General features: G+C 39.6%; 1 protein-coding gene across 11 annotated transcripts in view; it reads left to right on the top strand.

The window, feature by feature from the left end:
• The window catches only part of JAKMIP1 (janus kinase and microtubule interacting protein 1), a 122,803-nt gene that overhangs the window by 1,700 nt on the left and 107,979 nt on the right, over nt 1–13,124 (top strand). For 2 of the 11 annotated variants that reach the window (XM_068149512.1, XM_068149513.1), the window contains exon 1: nt 4,306–4,369. The exons of 1 other annotated variant lie outside the window; for it this stretch is intronic. The gene's annotated coding sequence lies outside the window, so the exon portion shown is untranslated. Of the gene's footprint in view, nt 1–1,499; nt 1,690–3,083; nt 3,105–4,304; nt 4,370–4,586; nt 4,605–5,960; nt 6,147–13,124 lie in introns of those variants that run through there. 8 more of the 11 variants (XM_068149514.1, XM_068149515.1, XM_068149508.1 and 5 more) reach the window with 7 other exon arrangements.

Genomic DNA, 13,124 nt, shown 5'->3' with positions numbered 1-13,124 from the left:
TGAGATACTCTTAGAACATTTGTTTTCAATGTCTGCTCTGATTATATTTCTCCATCCCTTGGGATGATTTTGTTTCTTTCATTTGAGGTTGTGTGTGGCCTTTTGGAATGTTTTTTTTTTTGGTTTTGGATGGGTACAGTTAATGAGATGTTAATATGAAGTGAGCGGATGTGTAGGAGTTGTGAACAGAAGGACCAGACATCTTGGATCTTGTTAGAAGAGGTGATTCTCCTTGTTGGTGAAGAGCCCTCTCTTTGCAGAGGTGCTCTACAAGTTTAAGGAGAGCACCCCCTTAGTGGTGGAGTCACCGTCCCTGGAGGTGTTCAAGAGGTTATTGGATGTGACACTTGGTGCCATGGTCTAGTAGTCATGAGGTCTTGGGTGACAGGTTGGACTTGGTGATCTTTGAGATCTTTTCCAACCTTATTGATTCTATGATTCTATGTTTCTATGACTGCTTCAGTGGGGCACTGGGACTTTGGTCTGTTATTGTCTGAGATGCTAGTACTGTAGGAGGTCATCGATACAGAAATTGGCCAGCATGTTTAAGTTCTCCTGCATGCAGACAAAGGCACCTGTTTTTGTTTTGGTTTTGGACATGTTCTGAGCAGTGTTTATTCTCTACTTAAATATATGTTCCTTTAGTGTCTTAGATTGTTGTTATGGGAACGTAGGAGTTGGAAATATCCCTAAAGAGCCCATGGGTTGAGCCTGTTTAGAGTTATTTTCATGTAAAGATTTTTATTGTTTTTCCTGCTGAACATTTTGATTAGGTTATGATGGAAAGTAGGAGATGGAGGAGTAGCAAGTGTACTGGGGAAATAAATGGGCCTGGTCCATATTCTGGGCAGCATAAGGCCAGCTGGAGATGACATAAACACATGTCAAGGAACAGAAGATAATGAAGAATGTGAGGTTGGATTGCCTTTTTGTATAGAAGCAAGATTTCTTGCACACTGCCTCTCTCTGAGAGGATATATGGACATGTACCACTGATTACTGCATCTCAATTTATCTATCCATTTATTAATTCTGAGCTAATGTTCCTCTGCCATCAAGGAAACAACCAATTAAATTCTTCCTCGTGTTCTCATCTATAATCCTGACTTTTTTTCTTCTCAACTTTAATTAACTCTATTCTGCTTCACTTTGAAGTGGCAATATCCAGCCTTAATTGCAGCTTTGTGTACTGATAGACACACTGTTTTATTTAGGAAAATCAGTTTCACAGTCATTGTTTCATTGTTTGTTTGTTTGTGTTGCAATAAGAGAGCATGAGTTCATGATCTAAAAAAGTGCCTTTTTTTTTTACTTCCCCATAGCCAAAATTTCTAACTTCCTTTAGTTCAACTTCTGATGACTTTTTTTGTCAAGTATAAAACCTGATCAGCTGTAACTTCAGTAAGAGGGAAATTACCTTCGGCAGTTCCATAAAAATTCATTCTCAAAATTGAACTGTAATAGTGGTTTAAACTCATTTTTAACTCATTCTTTTTCAGTGACACTGTCATCCTGTGCACGTTGTTATAAACCACAGAACTGTTTTTAGCATATGGAAGGCTTCCAAGGTCTTTCTTTGAGATCACTAAAACTCTAAGTGGATAACCTCCTTGCTTGCAATTTTCCATCTCTTCATTTGTTTGATAAGAATGGCAGCTTAAGAGAAAATGCTGATATGTGCTGTGATAGGTAAGGTTTTCTCTTTTTCTTTTCAACACAATGCTAGGCTCATAGATCTGTCATTTCATTCCACAGCTACTTCTGAGTTTGATGTATTCTTTACCGTGTAGGCTCTCAAACACATGCATCAATGCAAATGAAGAACCACATATATTTGGGAAGCTCCCATGTGCAGCTCTTGGTTTGACAGGAGTGGATAAAGTGCCTGATGTAATGAGAGGTGAAAAGTTATTTTTAATGTTCCTTTTTGGGCACCCAACCTTGCAGTCACTATGTATCTTCTTACCTTACCAGTTTGCAATGGGAAATGATATGTCAATAAAGAGAGAGATGGAGTGGCCATTTCTAACTTACCTTTCCATCCTCTGCTTTTAAGACACATTATATAAAACAATACAAGCACACACCCACATGATTGATAGCATAGTGACATGATTAGCTGAAACAAGTTTCTAGAGATGAAAGTTAGCCAAAAATCACTTAAATGTTGAGAAGTTTATAAACAGCAAATAGACTTTTTTTGTATTGGTCATGTCCTACTCAAAAAAACCCTCAATCAACCAAACATAAAACAATGCAGTCCACACTGTTTTTCTTTGCTTTGGTTTTAGTGGGAGATTGTTGAGAGCATCTTCGTTTTGCTTTGGATATGACAAGGGAACTTTGATGTAAATATTACCTTTGTTTGTTTCTTGCAGACATGTATAAAACCCATATATTTAGTCTGTAAGCTGGGGTTCTGTGGTACAAAATTAAGAGGGGAGCTATTTATATCATCGGCTCACTGTGTGTTTGTTCATGTGTTGCTCATTTATTCCTTACTAAATGCTGAACATGACCACAACTACAGAAGGATCAAGATGTCTCTCATAACTCTTTTAGGTATCCTGTCCCCTTTTCTTGTTTTCAGCCCACCTTAACAGTATTTTGCCTGTTCTCGTGCACCCTACCTTGAAAGTAAGGGAAATGGGAGCTGTTTCAGAGAGTCTATCATATGTGAGACACTAGAACAGGTTGCACTGGAACAGGTTGCCCAAGGAGGTGGTAGAAGCCTCATCCCTGGAAGTTTTTAAGTCCAGGCTGAATGCAACTCTGAGCAACCTGATCTAGTGTGAGGTGTCCCTACCCATGGCAGGGGGGTTGGAACTAGGTGATCCTTGGGGTCCCTTCCAACCCTAACAATTCTATGATTTCTCAGTGCTGCTTTGAATTAACTTTCATCATTGTGGATGACTGACAGATGCCCTCTGTTTAGGTTGTAGTTGCTCTTATGATAGCTGTTACCTTACGGAAGTGCCATCAGTGTCACCCGGCTGTATTTTGCAGTTTCACTTTTGATTCGGCACTCATGTTAAGCATGTGCTGCAGATGAAATAGATGGCTTCCTGGGTGTAACCCCAATAAATGATGCCCCTTTTGCTAAGGTAAGCATTGTTGTCAGCCTTCATTACAGGCACTGTCTGCGTATCTGGTTGCCTTCACTTCACCATGCGGGTGAGAAGGTGATTTCCCACCCCCTCCTCCCTCTCCCCTCCTTTTGAGTATAATGCACTCAAATTTAATCCTAACATTATCTGATTATTTTAAGATGAAGTGAGCTAAGTGGCATGTTGGTGTAACTGAAACTGAAGTATTATTTTTGTTGTTGTTATTATTTGTATGGTGAGGATAAGAATGGGTTGTTGCAGAGCAATGTTCCTTGGGTTCTTTCAAAATTACCTTATTTCTCTTCTTCAGTGATCAGAATGAAGAACATCTTATCTATCTACAGTAGGCCTACTCTGATTAGACTTGCAAAAATGTCAGTGATTCTGAGGCTGGGATTTCACCTTCCTTTTCTGTTTTCTATATAGAGCAGTGTTCTGCATCTGGTAACTTTTTTTATTTACTGGACCATAATGCCTCAGTCTAATCAGGACGTGTTTCTGGGGTGAAGGTATTACTTTGTGAGACAGTGATTCCTATTCTCTTTGAGTCTCTAAGCTGTAAGGACTCCTGTGATTCTGGAGTAACTCCTTAATGTAGTTCTTTCTGGATGTGAACACATTGTGGTTCCTATCAGCATGGAGAGAACACTTGGTTGTGTGTTGCATCTCTGACTTGCTTAGAAGTGAGAGTTGAAACCCCAAGAACACAACTTTTTCCCCCCCTGTCAAGGTGTAAAGCACCACTTTCACAATGTTTTTACCTTATGTTGATCTGCTTTGAGTCACATCTTGGCATTTCCATAGAACAGATCATGTCTTAATCATTCATTGCTAAATTTGTTAGGCATAGACTATAATTATACACTTTCTAATTTAGTGTAGCAGACCTTTACTTCTTAAAGAAGAATCCAGACATTTTCTCTCTTGTATCCTTTCCTGGATTCCCCGTTTCTTAAACTAAAAAGAAGGATCTACAAATGCATTTTATCCCAGCTTCTTCTTAGAATTTGTTCTTTGAGATTTAGTAATTTTAAGACAGATCAGAGTGAAAACCTGTCTGCACTAGGGCAAAAGAAAATAGTTCAGCAGACCAGTAAGTATGATGGACTTAATTCTCACAAAGGCAGACTTCACCTTCTCTGTGCAGCATAATCTTTCTAGCAGATAATCATCCTATTAGCTTTTGCGTGAGGCTTTGGCTGCTATCACATGGGAGAGGGAGGGAGGATGTGATGCTGTGCCTCAACACTCTGTCTGTTCTGGTAAGTCTGATTTTTTTTAGTAACATGGCAAACTCTTACAAAAATCTTTAACTGCATTTGCTGTAGCCTGGATTCCTACAGAAATGAGGCTTAAAATGCATCTGCTGTCTTAGTCCCTTGTGACTAATTCTTACATTCGTTGGCCAATTTCAAACTGCATTTCAAAAGAAGGGTTGAAGTCTCAAAGATCAGTCTCCTGCTCCAGAAGTTAAGATTTGTATACAAGACTGAGGAGGTCAGTTGAGCCTATTTTGTATTTTTAAATCAGTTTCACTGTTGAATGACATCAATGTGATTTCTCTGCTATGAGGTGCCTTGAAAAGTGAATATATTATGTCTTTCATTCTTGATATCTCATTTTATCTCCATATTAATGTTTTCTAGTTTGGATGATTTTTTTGGGGGGGTTAGATTGTTGTGGGTTTTGTTTGTTTTGTTTTTAAGGGATTCCCATCACCTGCTACAATTTCTTAGGTTGTTTTAAGGTTCCGTATTCTACCAGCCAGAAAGTCCTGCAGTAAAAACAAAGCTTCCAACACTGCCTTTAAGTTACTAACTAATATTCTGTGTACATATTGCTTTTTGCAGATTTTTTTTCCTGTTATCTCTTATTAAGAAAATGAAACATTTTTGGGGTTTCTTCTACTTTTTTTCCCCTCCCCTTATTTTTAACGTTAGTCTTTCCTAGATGACTTCTGGTCTAGAAAGATAGATGACTATTTTTACACCTCACTGTGGGGAACCATGACCACAGCCATAAACCAATGTATCAGAACTAGATTTATTCTGTCTGTTTATATAGCTACTAGGAATCTAGCTATTGGGTAACAAAGTGGTGGTTTCTAAGAGTAAACCCAATAAATACTGGGAATTTGTGTGTGTGTGTGTGTGTTACAGATGTGCAATCAGAAAATATTTCAAAGGTCAACATTTGTGGAGACAGTACATCCTACAAACTGGATGAAATAGAAGACTCCTGCATACTAGCACTCTGGCATAATATCATAATAATGCCAGATTATTCTTTACATGGAGTTGTGTCTGATTTAAACAGTGTTTAAGCTCTAATCAGAGTACTCAGTGTTCTTAATATATGTATTGTCCAGGAATTGAGAGAGGCTAATCCTTCGAAGAGCACAAAAGCAATACAGGATTCTAAGTGCTGCTTCCTCACATAAAGCAGAAGAATATCTAAATGTTTTAAAGGCAGGTATTCCCATATAGCTTATAAATATTGTGCATTTATTACTGATTTAAGTCTGTACATCTAAAATCCCATTGGGCATCAGTAAAGCAGAGTCTTAAATATCATGATTGCCAAACCCAATAATTGTTATCTGCAGAAGAAGCAAAACCTAATTCAAGTTTGTTCTTTCTCATCTAGTTCTTGTGCATCTGATGCAAAAAAGCATTACTGGTTCAGCTGCCACAATCAGCTGTAACTGACATGTGGGATAAGGGAGCTGGAAAAAATCCATGGTCCTGCCCTGGAATGCGGTAATTGCCATCTCCTTACTGGGAGGTGGGACCAAATTTGTGAATCTATCACAGCATGAAGCTTAGATCTGCAGAATAAGTATCCTGCTCTAGTTATTTCAGATTTCAGAAGCCCTGGAATAACACCTCCGTTTCTCAAGGAATTTATTGATATATAAATACAGTAGGAGAGGGGAAACATAAAGAGGATGATGTATTCGGAACTGACTGTGAGGAGTTAACTATTTCCGTGGTCAGTTTTCTCATGAAAACAAACCTGAGGAAGCTATAGAGAAAGTAGGTAAGTCAATAATTGTGTGAAAGATGGGGAAGGAGATGAGTGAGTTAAAAGAACAAGCTACAGAGAAAATAAGAAAGAGTGGGCGTCTATGTAGGAAGCTTTGTTGATGGCAAAATGCTAAATGTTCTTATATGCTGTGGGCTTTTTCATGGTGGGGGAATGGATGTTCTGCACAGTTTATGCCATGTCATTCTGTTTTCTACTGTAACACATACTTGTCTTATGTGTAAGGAATCATTAAGGTTTTGATATATTCATTAGCAATGAAACTGTAAAGTGAGAAACTTATTTTTGAGAGTGATTGAATTACCCAAACCATTCTTTATTTCTCCTGTATTATTGCCTGAGATACACTCCACCCCACAGGTGAGAGAAATGTTGTTATCAGTTCTCTCTTGCAAGGGCTGTAGTTTTGTTCACAGAAAAATGAGAACTCTCTTGGTACTGACTGGTTTGGTTATGATCTCAGCTACAGCTTATGCAATCCATAAATCCATGAACATTATTGCATGTGTTCTGGATATACACTGGATGTAAATAATGACTAATCTAGGCAGGGTGGTTGACAGTGGTAGTCACACTCATTGTGGTTGTCACCAACAGCCTTATCTCTCTGTATGGGAGGAGATGCCTCAGTTTTGGGGGTTTGAATACATAAGTATCCTTTACACTGCAGTATTTCTGACTAATGAAACCTGTCCTGAAAAGTGGGACTGTAAGTGCATACTTGTACATCTTCTTAAGATTTTAGTAGACAAACATGACTCTGGGGACACAGTCCAAAACTTTAGTGACTGAAAAGCAGCACAGACCTTCCTCTTGGTATTAAGATAGCCCAGCACATTAGTGGATTAGAAGATGAATATACTCTATCAAGTTCTATTGGAGCTCTGAGACTCTTTAAATCTGCCTATGAACATCCATATCACAATGCTTTGCATGATCCATGCCCTCTTCTCCATATGGACGTTTACTTGGTATCAACTTAGAGACCTAGAATATGCTGGAGGTTGGTGATGTTTCTGGGGGAGCACATAACATTTCACTGCAGGCTGGTTAAACAAAATCTTAGCAGGAGAGAGATGGCTCATAACCCACATGTTGAAACTCCTGGACAAGCCTTCAGTGTCTGTTAATAATGTTTTCTCTGTGGAAAAACTGGGAAGTAGCTCCTGATTTATATATTTTTTTCCCCCTCTTTTTTCCCCAGGTAACTATTTTCAGTATACTCAGCCAAGATGTGGTGGCTCATTGAGAGCAAAACAGGTTGCCTTTGGAATATGTCCCTGCCCACCTGCTCACCCTTGTCTGAATGTAGAGCCCCTGGTTTGTTCCTCCTTTTGTTCTTCCCTTGCCAGCCAGGTCCCTTTTAGTGCCACTTCTGTCCCCTTTAAATTAGAGCCAATTGTACATGATCGAATGCAGTCTAGCTTGACATCCCTTTACAGACACTTCATCCCATCTATTACAGAGATTTTATTTCTTCAGAGAATTTTAAAACACCTCCCAGCACCATTTTCTGTGCTGCATCAAAGCTTATAGATCACACTGGAGCAATCCTTTATTCTCTGGTTAGCTAATATCATTCTGCATAACAGTATCTATGGTTGTTTGACTTTAGTGAGCAGAATGTAGGAGAAAGGGTGCCAGCCATGTGGCTGAAGACTTAAATGCTGCTTGAATACACATAAACTAATAAATAGCTGAGCCTAGGAGGAATGTGAAAAGCAAGTTACAGGAAACACTGGCATATAGATTTGTAGAGTTGTGCTGAAGACTGTCAGCCTTCAATTCTGTCATCTAAGCTTCACCTTGGATTGGGTAGGACTTATGCAGATGTGAACATGAAACTCCGGCCTATACCTAGGGCAAGCCAGCTCTAGACCTGAGATTTCTTTTCTTCTTGCTGTTAGTGGGATTTGTGCTAATAAACAGCTTAGAATAAGCTTGCAGTGCAGTGACAAATATTGGTCTCAATGGGACTGTCAGGATAAAATAATGTATTGTTTTTAGCAATTTACAGTTTCAATTAAATATCAAAGCTTCATCACTTAAGCAGTTCAATTCAATTTTGCACCTCTTTTTTTCCCTGTGGTTTTGTAATGCAGTAGATGGGCAAAATGTTGTGGTGCTTGTGTTCAAATATATGTAAAGTTTTTATTTTTCAAGGAAAAACAAAATGATAGCATTTCTAATAACACTGGGTTGCATGGGGGCCTTAATCTGCAAGATATGGTCAGGCTTGTATATCTGCCTGATTTTGCCTCGGCTGTGCCTGTAGTGAAGCTGTGCAATACATTTCTGAACTGATGCCTACATCATTGTGACTAGCAAAGAGACAGTGTGCAGGTTGGCTGAGAGTTTGACACTGCTTCTGTTCCTGAGTTATAGGTATGGGGAATAGTAGTCTCTGTACAGAGATTTATTTCATCCTTTAATGTCAGGGGAGTTTGATGTGCTGCTTCTGTGTCTAGAATGCTCACTGTGGAAGTATGTCAAGGAGACAAAATTATCATCCTGTTCCTGATAATACAGAAAGCAGAGTTCTCAAAACTGGTGGTTGCTTAGTTGTCCTTCTGCCTATCCACATGGCAGGAAAGGAATAAATTCTTTTGTTATCATTCTTCATGCGACACTGAACCAGCAAGAAAATGCTGTCTTCATAATGTTGATCTGTACACAAGTTGGAGCTCAGCTTTGCATCCTTCTGACATGGCTAAAACTCATTCTGGTTTCTGTTAGTAGAATTTTCAGTCAGGTGTTTCATGCCTCCATACAACAATCTGTATAGAATTTATACTTAGTTGATAGTCCTCCTCTTCTTCTTTCATAGCATGATTTCTCTGTTATTGAAGTTTTCTTCCTTCTTTATTCATGAAGCACCACCTGGGTAACTTGAATCTCTTCCCCCTTCCCCCCTCCCCCCCCCAACATCCGTTTTATTCTACATTTCCTTTTTACATAATTGCTTCTCTCCTTCCATTGAGATTATCTGTCTCTGTAGGATGGAATATACATTGCAGTCTGCACAGATCATCTCTATCTGCACTTGTGTAATATGCCTTTATTAATATTCATAATATATCTTCATATTAGGCAATTTTAATCATGAAGTAGCTTTGTCTAATGAAGTTTCTTTGGAATTGCCCTTACACTAAGGAAAGTGACCATTTTTTCCTCTCTTGTTTATAGCAAGCTACTTACTTCCTAATTTCTGATTTTTCTTTTAGTTAGCTTTCTCCTAACTTACTACATCTGTTTGGTGTTTTGTTTGTTTGTGTGTTATGTTTTGGTTTTAATATCTGAGTGAGTGTAACAACACTTCTAAATTTTAAATGTGCTATAATAAAACATCTTTATACTTTCCTCTTTGGTCTTTCATTGTGTAATATGTGATTTAAAGAAAGCTACAGGTGAATGGTTCTTGTATGATGGTTCAACATCTGACACGGTGCCATTCATCCCTATGACCAGGTATGGAACAGGATTCATGTCTCGCCCTCTCCCATACTGAGCTGCATTCAAACTAATGTGTTTCATGTGAACAGCCAAGATCAGTGATGGATTGGAGACAATGTGCAATATCTGACTACTGATTTTTTGTTTGAAATCTGAAGGATTGAATACATCAGGTTAACTGCTGAATAGGGAGGGAAGCAGAAGTTTACCCTCTGCTTCCTTTTCATGCTGCTTTTGCACTTTGACAAAGGGCAGCTTTCCATGTTTCAGATGGTAGCTTAAGGCACGAAAATGCTGGCAACAGAAGTCTCCACAAAAATACTTGGATAGCAGGCAGGTTGCATTACACAAAATGTTTATGTTGCATTCTCATGATGCAGAAACAGTGCCTTAGTTGGTAGGTGCACCACATGGTGGAAGAGATAACAGGATTCACATTCTGGCTGACTCCCATCACAGAATAAAATCTCTCATCTATTTGTATGCAACAGTTAAACAAGCTAAGGACTCAGATTGCCAGTCATCAAAGCTGGTGTTCTCTTCCTTTCTTCCTGTAAGCTTTGTATTCTTTTCTTCTTTTGCTACAAAGAGGTCATTATTTGTTTGTTTGGGTTTTTTCCTCTCATTGTGGGAGTTTGGGGTTTTTCTTTATACAACTTTAAAGTAATATAAATGTAAACTATTTTTCTTTGACACACCTCATTGTTTCCTTTGTGAAAAACTAAATTAGTGGAAGAACTTTCCTTAGCTTTGCAGTGAAATAATTAACACTTGAAGCCAAGATTCTATGTTTATGGTCTATTGGCCTTGTTTGGCTTTGGGTCTGCCATGTCTTCATTCCTGGTATAGTCACTGTGCTCTGAATCTTGAAATCTGTGGTCCTGATAGAACAGCAGACAACAGCATCCTAATGCCCTGGAGAAAATGTGATGATCTGAAACAATGCCTCTTCGAAATGCATTCTTGGTGCTTTTCCTGTTGGTACACTATCAGCAGACACAGTGTAAAGAAATCAACTAGTGACACTGAAATCCAAACTATTTTTGTACATATAGCATTTGTTGAGATGACCTTCATGCTAACAACCCTTTAAATATAGCCAGATCTAGAAGCTACAAGTACTGCAGTGTGTGATGCAATGACAAATCATAATGATGGCTTCTTAATATTTTCTTCTGTTTGTAGTTGGACCTTTTATTATTCCTGTCCTTGTTTCTTACATCACTGTTTTAAATTTCATGCTGTGCTTGATGTCAAACAGTACTGACTCTGTTTGGCAAGGAGTTTGCAGTAGGTGGCTTGGGTCAGAAAGCGTGTTCTGAAAAGCATCATCCTTTCCCTGCCCCTTTTTATCATCTATAATCTCAATGTGCTGCTTTTTCTGTACACCTTTTGTCACTACAGCTGTCTTTCAGCATGGAGGAGTGAGCTGAACTCCTGTTAGAATTTCATTAATGCCACTTTTGATCAGCTGGCAGATGTTACTGGGTGACCGACGCTCACCCTGGCTCCTGCTGATCCCCAAGTGCCATATGTGTCTGCGAGACAGGTGGCTGTGTGCAGGACTCTCAGCTGGGGAAGCCTGACTCCCAGTGGATGCTCTCTAAAAGATGAAGACATTTCTAAGATGGATGAACATTCATGTCAGTTGATTTTTAAGGCAGAAAGAGGCCACTGTGCTGATAACTCAGTTAACATATAAAGCATCTTTCAGTACTGTCTGTGTGCATTCATTAACTTGTAAATGTAGGCATCTGCTATCTCTGGGAATGTTCTAGTGGCAATGGACTTATCCATTTCTGTACTTACCTAATTCCATTGACTACTTATTCCTCTGCTGCCTCAGGAATCTTTTCCTAGTAGCACTGTGACTACAGCTATACAGCAAATATCACACAAACAAAATTAAGTTTCTGTGTGACAAAGAGGAGTGAAACTAGGCAGAAGTTTATTTTTAGCTTACTGATTGTATTGATCAACATTTTTAACAAGAGTGTTCTTTGTGCTGTGCAGTAATTTTTGCAATGAAATTGTGCTCTCCTCATTGGGTTGACATGAAAGAGCAGGGAACTTGCTGGCAGGCATATCTGGGTTAGGCTGCAGTAACTCATTAGAAGCTCCTAAAGCAGGATTACATAAATGGGACCCTATCTTCTCAGGTTAAATATAGTCCTGTAGTTTAATCTAATAGGTGGCTACCATAAAGTCACCCTATATTGACTGACAACAGTATTCTGTTTTGTTCACTTTTTTCAATGCTATGCTTAAAAACAAACCCATGGAAACATAAAACTTGCAGGTGACTCTTTCATGGAATTCATGGTGAATTTAGCACTGTTATCTAGGGTGGGGTGGCTTTTCTTTCAATGAAATTATTAATGAACTGGTCAGATTGGAATAAATATGTGATATATGTTTATTTCTTTATTCAAGTTATGAGATTTCTTACTTTTCCTGGTTTAGGCTGTGAAGTTGAATACTTCAGCAGAAGCACAGATAGAATAGAATAGAATAAACCAGGTCAGAAGAGACCTTCACAGTATCACAGTATCACAGTATCACTTAGGTTGGAAAGGACCTCGAGGATCATCGAGTCCAACCTATCAACACAGACCCCATGACTAGACCATGGCACCAAGTGCCACGTCCAATCTCCCCTTGAACGCCTCCAGGGTCAATGACTCAACCACCTCCCTGGGCAACCCGTTCCAATGACGAATGACTCGCTCGGTGAAGAACTTCCTCCTCACCTCGAGTCTAAACCTCCCCTGGCACAGCTTGAGACTGTGTCCCCTTGTTCTGGTGCTGGTTGCCTGGGAGAAGAGGCCAACCCCTTCCTGGCTACAACCACCCTTCAGGTAGTTGTAGAGGGCAATGAGGTCACCCCTGAGCCTCCTCTTCTCCAGGCTAAACAATCCCAGCTCCCTCAGCCTCTCCTCATAGGGCTTATGTTCAAGGCCTCTCCCCAGCCTTGTTGCCCTTCTCTGGACATGTTCAAGTGTTTCGATGTCCTTCTTAAACTGAGGGGCCCAGAACTGGACACAGGACTCAAGGTGCAGCCTAACCAAAGCAGAGTACAGGGGCACTTTGACCTCCCTGCTCCTGCTGGCCACACTATTCCTAATGCAGGCCAGGATGCTATTGGCCCTCCTGGCTACCTGGGCACACTGTTGGCTCATATTCAGGTGGCTGTCGATCAGCACCCCCAGGTCCCTCTCTGTTTGGGAGCTCTCAGCCACTCCGACCCCAGCCTGTAGCTCTGCATGGGATTGCCGTAGCCAAAGTGCAGCACTCGGCACTTGGACTTGTTGATCATCGCACCCAAGCTATCATCCAAAACCACCTAATCAACTAAACCACGCAACCAAACAACCTATCAGATAATGCTAGCTCTAAAAATGTACAATTGAAGTATGCAATTTTTCAATAGATCACAATTGCACGGAGAGTATAGGAAATATTAACAATAAAGGAATTCACAGATCCTCTTAGCCTCTTTTTTTTTTCAGAACTGCTAAA

Source organism: Melanerpes formicivorus, unplaced genomic scaffold (genome assembly GCF_026170545.1).
Source record: "Melanerpes formicivorus ecotype bairdi unplaced genomic scaffold, bMelFor1.0.p_v2 SCAF_18, whole genome shotgun sequence".
Classification (NCBI taxonomy): domain Eukaryota; kingdom Metazoa; phylum Chordata; class Aves; order Piciformes; family Picidae; genus Melanerpes; species Melanerpes formicivorus.
Note: the sequence above shows the minus strand (reverse complement) of the source record. Positions and strands in the feature narration are given on the sequence as shown.